Here is a 9,710-nt window from a genome sequence, read left to right as displayed (position 1 = left end):
CGTGCCCCCACACATTCCCGTGCTACAGACCTAGGCAAAAACAGGGCCCGACTGCTGCCACGGCAGGCTCGTCCCCAACTCTGCTTGGGGACCCGGGAGCACCCCCGGCGGCCACCCCAGCTGCACCCACGTTCCGCAAGCACAGCCTGGGCCTTGCCCAGTCCCCAAACTACAGTGAAACCAATTTTGTTTGGGTAATGCAAGAGAGAAAAGGAAATAGGGAGAGACACAGGAAAAAGGCTTCATAAAACTCAGAGACTTGCTCGGAAGAGTCCCGGCTTTAGGCTTACCCGATACAGAAAAACCTTTCTGCTTGTTTATCCATAAAAAAAGACAAAACTGCACTGGGGCTCCTAACTCAAACAGTTGGGCCCTGGATGAGACCTATTGCTTACCCGTCCAAAAGACTGGACCTGGTCGCTTCCGGATGGCCCCCATGCCTGCGGGCTTTAGCCGCAACAGTACTCCTCATCCGGGAAGCCAACAAGCTCACCCTCGGGCAGCAACTCACAGTCAAGGTTCCCCATTCTGTAATTATGCTCATAAACTGTCAGGGTCCGCAATGGCTCTCCAACGCCAGGCTCACCCAATACCAGGGACTCCTTCTGGAAAATCCTTGCATAAGCCACAAGACTGTTCAAGCCTTAAACCCAGCGACTTTCCTCCCCACAGCCGAAGACGAGCCAGAACACAACTGCCTAAAATTCATCCCTGAGGTTCATGCCACACGGCCGGACCTACAGGACTCCCCCCTGCAGGACGCAGAGGTTACACTCTATACTGACGGCAGCAGTTTCCAACAGAGTAGGCTGCGTAGAGCTGGCTATGCTGTGACTACAACCTTGGAAGTTCTGGAGGAAAAGGCACATCCTGCCGGGTAGTCAGCCCAATGGGCCAAACTCTGGGTTCTCATACGGGCACTGCAGCTTTTAAGAGACAAAAAGGCCAATATTTACACAGACTTCAAGTATGCTTTTGCCACCGTGCACATACATGGGACCATCTACAAAGAACGTGGTCTCCTCACGTCTGAAGGGAAGACCATCAAAAACAAAGGTGAAATCCTTTGTTTTCAGAAGCTGTTAGAAGGGCCTAGCTATCGTCCACTGCCAAGGGCACCAGAAAAGGAATGATGAGCTGGCTGCTGGCAACCACCTCGCGGATCAAGCTGCGAGGGCAGCCGTGCAGGACACAGATGCAGCCATCAATGCTTCCACCACCCCAGCCTCACCAAACCCTACCAACACCGCAGCAGAAGACAGCTTGGCACAGAATGAGGGGGCCACCCAGCATCCTCAGGGTTGGTGGATACTGCGTGATGGCCACTTGTTTATCTCGGCCACCCTCACTCCCCGCATCATTTCAGAACATCACTCTACTTCCCACCTAGGGAAGACTGGACTTAAAAACCTGCTAGCCAAAATAAAACTTTTATACAGCCAGACTCAGAGCCTTATGCCACTCTATCATGGAGCGCTGTGCTACCTGTGCTGAGCACAATCCCAAGACTGGACAGAGCCCACCACCTGGGGTCAAATGAATGGGACCTGCCCCTTTTAAGGATACCGAGGTAGACTTCACAGAAATAACCCCTCATCAAGGGACAAATTACTTTCTTGTCTTAGTCTGTACCTTCTCGGGCTGGGTAGAAGCCTTTCCCACCCGAACTAAAAAGCCAGAGAAGTCACCAAAGTTCCCCTCCGCGAAATCATCCCATGGTATGGGCTTCTCCTCACCATTCACAGCCACAATGGACAAGCCTTGTCTCAGATGTACTACGGACTCTGGCCTCAGCCCTCAATGTCTCCTGGAAGCTTCACAAGGCCTACCGACCTCAGAGTTCAGGGAAAGTAGAGTGCATGAACCGTACCCTCAAAGAAACATTGTCTAAGCTATGCCAAGAAACCTCCCTGGGATGGACGGATCTACTCCCCTTAGCCATCCTCGGCTCCTGGTGTACTCCTCAAAAGGATGGTTTTTCCCCATTTGAAATTCTCTATGGCCTGCCTACCCCGTTGCTAGCATCCATCCCAGGCAACCTCAGAGTCGTAGGTGACTCCCAGGTCAGCTTATTGCCCTAGGAAAGATCCTTACGAGCCTGCACTCACATCTACTAGAAAGAATTCCTATCTCATTAGGAACCCCTGTCCATCCCCACCTTCCAGGTGACAGGGTCTGGGTAAAAGATTGGAAGCGTGAGCCCCTCCGCCCAATATGGATGGGCCCACACACACTAATCCTTATCGCCCCCACTGCTCTTAAGGTCTCCAGAATCACACCGTGGATTCAACACTCCCACGTCAAGCGAGCAGAGTCGGACCAGCCTGTCTGGACTTCTCATCCAGTACCCGATGAACCATTGAAGATTATGTTTAAGAAAACTGACTGAATAACAGTTCTCATTTGTACCCCCCTAACCATTGTTGCCCTCTGCCGGCTGACCCTTCTGGCCTCTCTTTTGCTCATCTCTGCAACCCCACCTGATTGGACCCCCACTCAGAGGGGTCTCCTCCTGTTCGGATTTCTGTTATGGGTTTCTCCTCTGCTCGTGCTCGCCTGCCTGTGGCCCTCTAGCTCTTAGGTCTCCTTTGCCTTTTCCCCCTTGGGTCTCTCCTCAAAGTGTCCCTGATTCTGGGGGTCCGGAACAAGAGTCTCAGACCTCCCAGTCCCCCTGCAATCTCTTCCCCCAAGGATCTGTCTGCTGGACCTACTTAGCCCAAGCCGGATCCTCCGATGGCGATGGAGTCCAGGACACTGCCCTCCGCAACATTGTGGTGGCCCAGATTGCTGCAATGGCTCGGGCTGCTCCACCCCAGCCCCGCTGCCGTGGCCTCAGCCTGACTTCCCTCCGCAGAGTCACACTCCCGGATGCCCAGGACCTTGCCCAGCGGCTCTACGCCTCCATTGTCTTTGGCCTGGTCAGCATCCCCTGGCTCCTGCCTCGAACTTAACCTGTTATCTGCTCCCAGGCCACACACAGGCTCCCAACCCCTGCTGCCATAGCTTTTCTGCACCTTTACCCTTCTGCATTCCTCCTGGCATTTTCCTCTCCTACAAAGGTGGTTTACTTTTCAGATGCCGAGGCACCAATAACACTGACACTGGCTGCATCCTCACCTTTATATTCCCCTCCGCCTCCCTGTACACTGACTTGAAGTTCCAGTCTCAGATTTCCCCTTCTCATCATGCCCGTTGGGCAGCTGTCATCCCTTTCCTCATAGGTGCTGGCATCTTTACAGGGGTCGCCGTTGGTGCCTCCGGCCTTGAGACTTCCATCGACTTTTACTACAAACTTTCTCGAGAAATCAATGATGACATGGAGCGGGTCGCAGACTCACTCATGTCACTCCAGACCCAACTCTCCAGCCTGGCGGCAGTTGCCCTCCAGAACCGGTGAGCCCTAGACTTGCTCATGGCCGAAAACGGTGGGACCTGTCTCTTCCTCCAAGAAGAATGTTGCTACTACATAAACCAGTCTGGGATCGTCACCACCAAGGTCCGTGAGCTCCAGGATCGCATACAGCATCGCTGTGAGGAGCTCGCCTCCTGGGGGTTTGACTCTCAGTCCTGGATTTCCTGGCTCCTCCCTTTGGCGGGTCCCTTGCTCTCCATTTTCCTCCTTGCTACCATCGGCCTGTGCATCTTCGATGCCCTTGTCCGCTTCATCGAAGGTGCCGTCTCCCATCTGACCACCTCCCGCGTCCTTGCCCTACAGGGCTACCGCCCTGTCAGTTTAAATGATGATCTTCAGGGTTCCCCTTTCGATCCTCAACAGGGTGGAATATGTCAGGATGGTTTTTTCCTGCGGGCACCATTAGGAGCTCCATCCCCCTCCTCCTCCGATACTAATCGGAGCAGTCTCCGGCGGCACCATAGTCAGAGGCCTTCCCGTCAAAACAAGGTTGAGTGATCACAGCTGCTCAGGAAGGACCTCCCTGGCACCCCGGCCAGATTTCCCCCCCAACCCAGAGGCCTAACCCTATAAAACAAAGCGCCCGACCCCAGTAAGTGCTCAGTCTTTGGGAACAATCCCTCTGAGCCCACTGGCGTAATAAAGCTGTGTTCTCCCTGATCTCTGCATGCCGCTTGAGTCTCTCCATCCTTGCCATTTTTCCACAACAGTACCTGTTTAACCAAATGACTGCCTCTCTGACAATTAGATCTTTTTTGTGCAAGCAGGAAAGGAAGGCGGGTCAGCTACAAAATGAAGAAGACTCAAGAGCTGCCTTTGTTAGTGCTATGACTATGGAAGTGGGGGAGTAGTAGGCTAGGACAGCAGAAGATTAAACAAAGATTTTGAATGTGCATGCAGAACAAAGCTATTTAACTTTGTAAAGCAACAGTTAAATTTCCCTCTGTTACTGAAGTCTTAGGGCTTGGCAAAAGCTGGAATCAAAATGTGGAAAAATTGAGACACTACTAATGTTAAGGCTATTCCATAAACTGGACAATATTTTCTTTTAGATACTTATATAAATGAACTCCATTAATAAAAACTAGAAAGGCTAAAGAGAAATGAGGCAAATTGTAGATGATGAAATGGTACAGGTTGTCAAAGAACATTATAAAACCTGGCATCAAACATTCTGAACTTGGGAAGAAGACGAAGGAAGAGAAGGAGAGGAGATGGAGAGGAGAAGGAGAAGGAGAAGGAGAAGGAGAAGGAGAAGGAGAAGGAGAAGGAGAAGACTGAGAAGGAGGAGGAGGAGAGGGGAGAGACAGAGGAGGAGGAGGGGGAGGAGGAGGACCATGAAGAGGAGGAGGAGGAGGAGCAGGAGGAGGAGCAGGAGAAGGAGGAGGAGGAGGAAAAGGAGGAGGAGGAGCAGGAGGTGGAGGAGGAGGAGGAGCAGGAGGAGGAAGAAAAGGAGGAGCAGGAGGAGGAGGAGCAGGAGGAGGAGGAGGAGATAAACTCGAGAAGCAGAGTTGGTTCTCTTAAAAATCAGCAGCCTGACTATAATGATTTATTTGATCTACTTCCCTAACCCCCCATCCTCTTGCTCTAGCTCAGCTCTTTGTTTTTTTAAATATTTTTTATTTTTTAATTACAATTGACATACAATATAATATTATTATATTTACAGGTGTACAGCGATTACACATTTATATAATTTATGAAGTTATGACCCTAATAAATCAAGTATTTATTTGATATGCTCTTAATTATGGCTAATTTTTACTAATCATATTAATGATTACATGTATTCAAAAATTTAACAGATTCACATTGTTGTCATATTTTATTTCATAACTACAGTAAATATTTAGCTGATTTTCTGTGCTGTGAGTAAGCACAGAATGAGTTGAGAATTCCTGGTGGAAATGTCTCTGTCCTTAACAGCCCTTGTGACCACAGGAACTTTGCTTTCAATTATGCCATCACTAAAAGAGGTTTTATAGTTTCTCACTGCTTAGGTTTATTGTGAAGCTCAGTGGATCAATAGATATGAAGCACTTGATACAAAGTAAACTCTTCACAATGTCATTATCTTCATTCTTAATAGTATTTATTCTTGGCAATTGACGCTAATACTCATATTTTTAGACGTTTAGAGGAGCATAAACTAGTTTGATCAATTTAACTCCCAAACTTATTGGTAAAATATAGCTTACCTTGTAATATTTAACTTTAAAATACATGAAAAAATCATCCTTAGCCTTCAAAAAATTTGTTATGGACATCTATTTTGACTTTATGATTGCCTAAAATTATATAAGACATACACTCAGTTTTTCTTAATTAGTAATCACTATGAAAAAAATTCCAGTTTCCAAAAATAAGAGGTGGGTTATGGCTCAATACATATGTCCCTGCACTATTTCCTCTGCATCCTAATTGCTAATGTTAAATATGAATGCTAAATGTCAATGCTAATCATAATTTAAATGCCAATTCCTCATTATCCTAAAATTGAAATTTCTTTCTTAAAAACAAACAAAAATAATTATAGAATAGTGAATGCCTCTTGTATTGGACAATGCTTTCGTGTCTGAGTTTGCAAGACTAGTTTTCATTACCCACTTTATTTCTTCCCATATAGTTTTATTATTATTATTATTAGTTTCAGGTGTACAAAACAATGTAATAGTTAGACATTTACCCCCCTCACCCAATCTATTACCCCCTGACATTGTATGTAGCTGTTACAATTCCATTGACTCTATTCCCTATACTGTACTCCACATCCTGTGACTATACATTTATATAGTAACTTATAGTTGACATTCAATATTATTCAGCTTCTGCCTCACGTGTACAGTGCAATGATCAGGCATCTACACTGTCCATGAAGTGGTCTCACTAATAAGACAACTGACCATCTGAAACTCTACAAAAATCTTTACATTATTGATAATATTCCCCAAACTGTCTTTCATGTCCCCATGGCAATATTGTGACTACGAATTTGTGCTTTTTAATCCCTTCACCTTCTCCCTCATCTCCATCCCCTCCCAACTAGCAACCATCAGTTTTTCGTCTGTATCTTGAGACTATTTCTGTTTAGTTTGGTCATTTATTCAGTTCTTTAGATTCCACATATAAGTGACATCATATGGTATTTGTCTTTCTCTGTCTGACTATTTCACTTAGCATAATGTTCTCTAGGTCATTCACATACAGTTTTGTCTGCAACAAGGATGTACTGACACCAAGAAACCACTCATAAACAGACAGTGACTCATAACCCAAATGGTAGAGCACCCATATCTGTAGCTAAATGGAAGACATAGACTACCCATAGCCAGTACTGAGCTGGTCAAAGATTGTGGTGTGCTGATAACAATAAAGATTCATTTAATGAGGATACCAATTCAAACGCATCTGAGGTAGTATGTTCACACACACACACACACACACACACACACTCACACACACACACACACCCAAGACAAGCGTAGATTGATCGTTGCAAGCATGATGCACACCCTCAGTTGTTACGAGATTCACTATAGTACAATAGCACATACTGACATCATCTTGTCCAATGTATTCAAAAACTGTTGATTCAAAATTACCAATTTTACTTAGACACATTGCAAAATAGATTAGTTGGTAGTATCAGTGTCAAAGGACTCATAAAAATATTTTTTCCAACTTTTAGAAGTTTATTGTCTAGTGATCAACCCATATATTATTATGTTAATTCTGTGACAATGTCATGGTTTTATTTAGAAGATTCTAGGTCACAGCAGCACCATCATAGAACTAATGGAACACATCCTCTACAGACTTCACCCTCAGAGGGCTATTCAACAAAAATGATGTCTCAGGCCTTCTTTTTGCCATCATCTCTACCATCTTCTTCAGGGTGCTGATGGCCAGTGGGGTCATGACCTTCCTGACCTGCCGGGACTCACGCCTGCACACCCCGATATACTTCCTGCTCAGTGAGCTCTCCTTCACCGATGTGCTGTACATCTCCACCATTGTGCCCAAAATGCTGGTCGATTATCTGCTGGGCCAAAGGCCCATCCCTTTATGGGGTGCCCAGCTCAGTACTTCCTCTACCTCACTCTTGTGGGGGCTGAGTGCTTCCAGCTGGGGTTCATGGCCAACTGCAGCCCTCTGACATACTCTGTCCTCAAGAACCACCAGGTCTGTTGGGTGATCATAGCAGGTTTTTGGTTTGGAGGCTCTTTGGATGGCTTCCTCCTCACCCCCATCACCATGAGCTTCCCCTTCTACAGCTCCCGGGAGATTGACCACTTCTTCTGCGGGGCACCTGTGGTCCTGAAGTTAGCCTGTGCAGCAGCAGACACACCCCTCTATGAGATAGTGACGTACATGTGCTGTGTTTTGATACTGCTGATTCCTTTCTCTGTGGTTATTGCCTCCTATGTGGCCCATTACATGAGCTCAGTGGGGGAAGAAAAAACCATTTCCCACCTTCTCACCCCACATAACAGTAGTGAACTTGCTCTGTAGGGCTGCCATGTACATCTACGTGCCGCCTCACTCTTTTTTCTTTTTTTATTAAATTTATTGGGGTGACAATTGTTAGTAAAATTACATAGATAATAGGTGTACACTTCTGTATTGCATCATCTATAAATCCCATTGTGTGTTCACCACCCAGAGTCAGTTCTTCTTCCATCACCATATATTTGATCCCCCTTACCTTCATCTCCCACCCCCCAACCCACTTACCCTCTGGTAACCACTAAACCATTGTCTGTGTCTATGAGTTTCTGTTTCTCATTTGTTTGTCTTGTTCTTTTGTTGTTTTTGGTTTATATACCACATATCAGTGAAATCACATGGTTCTATGCTTTTTCTGTCTGACTTATTTCGCTCAGCATTACACTCTCAAGATCCATACATGTTGTCACAAATGTTCCTATTTCATCTTTTCTTACCGACAAATAGTATTCCATTGTGTATATATACCACAACTTCTTTATCCATTCATCTATCAAAGGACATTTTGGCTGTTTCCATGTCTTGGCCACCGTAAACAAAGCTGCAATGAACACTGGAGCACACGTGTCTTTATCTCTAAATATTTTCAGATTTTTTGGGTAGATACCCAGGAGAGGGATTGCTGGGTCATATGGCAATTCTATTCGTAATTTTTTGAGGAACCTCCACACTGCCTTCCACAACGGTTGCACCAGTCTGCATTCCCACCAACAGTGTATGAGGGTTCCTTTTTCTCCACAGCCTCTCCAACACTTGTTACTATTTGTCTTGTTGATGATAGCCATTCTGACTGGGGTGAGGTGATATCTCATTGTGGTTTTCATTTGCATTTCTCTGATGATTAGTGATGTTGAGCATTCTTTCATATGTCTATTTGCCATTTGTATGTCCTCTTTGGAGAAATGTCTCTTCAAGTCCTCTGCCCATTTTTCAATTGGGTTGTTTGTTTTTTTGTTGTTGAGTTGCATGAGTTCCTTGTATATTCTGGATACTAGCCCCTTATTGGAGGCACTGTTTGCAAAAATCTTCTCCCATTCAGTTGGTGGCCTCTTTATTTTGTCAATGGTTTCTTTTGCTGTGCAGAAGCTTTTAAGTTTCATATAGTCCCATTCGTTTATTTTAGCTTTTACTTCCATTGCCTTTGGAGTCAAGTTCATAAAATGCTCTTTGAACCCAAGGTCCATAAGTTTAGTACCTATGTTTTCTTCTATGCAGTTTATTGTGTCAGGTCTTATGCTTAAGTCTTTGATCCATTTTGAATTAACTTTGGTACATGGTGACAAATAGCAGTCCAGTTTCATTCTTTTGCACGTGGCTATCCAATTCTCCCAGCACCATTTAGTGAAGAGGCTGTCTTTGCTCCATTGCATGTTTTCAGCTTCTTTGTCAAAAATTATCTGTCCATATTTATGTGGTTACATTTCTGGGTTCTCAATTCTATTCCATTGATCTATGTGTCTGTTTTTCTGCCAATACCATGCTGTTTTGATTATTGTAGCCCTGTAGTACAAGCCAAAGTCAGGAAGTGTGATACCTCCATTATTGTTCTTTTTTCTTAGAATTGCTTTGGCTATTCGGGGTCTTTTGTGGTTCCAAACAAATCTGATGATTTTTTGTTCTATTTCTTTAAAATATGCCATTGGGATTTTGATGGGGATTGCATTGAATCTGTATATTGCTTTGGGTAATATGGCCATTTTAATTATGTTGATTCTTCCAATCCATGAGCACGGAATGTCTTTCCATTTCTTTGTGTCTTCTTCAATTTCTTTCAAAAATGTATTACAGTTTT

The 9,710-nt window shown here is 45.1% G+C and overlaps 1 pseudogene; it reads left to right on the top strand.

Annotated features, from left to right (window-relative positions):
- The first annotated feature begins 7,090 nt into the window (after nt 1-7,090).
- Nucleotides 7,091-7,976, top strand: LOC109439432 (olfactory receptor 2T1-like; annotated as a pseudogene).
- Nucleotides 7,977-9,710: the final 1,734 nt, after the last annotated feature.

Source organism: Rhinolophus sinicus, chromosome 5 (assembly GCF_057876585.1).
Source record: "Rhinolophus sinicus isolate RSI-liver-muscle chromosome 5, RSI-T2T, whole genome shotgun sequence".
Lineage (NCBI taxonomy): Eukaryota > Metazoa > Chordata > Mammalia > Chiroptera > Rhinolophidae > Rhinolophus > Rhinolophus sinicus.
Note: the sequence above shows the minus strand (reverse complement) of the source record. Positions and strands in the feature narration are given on the sequence as shown.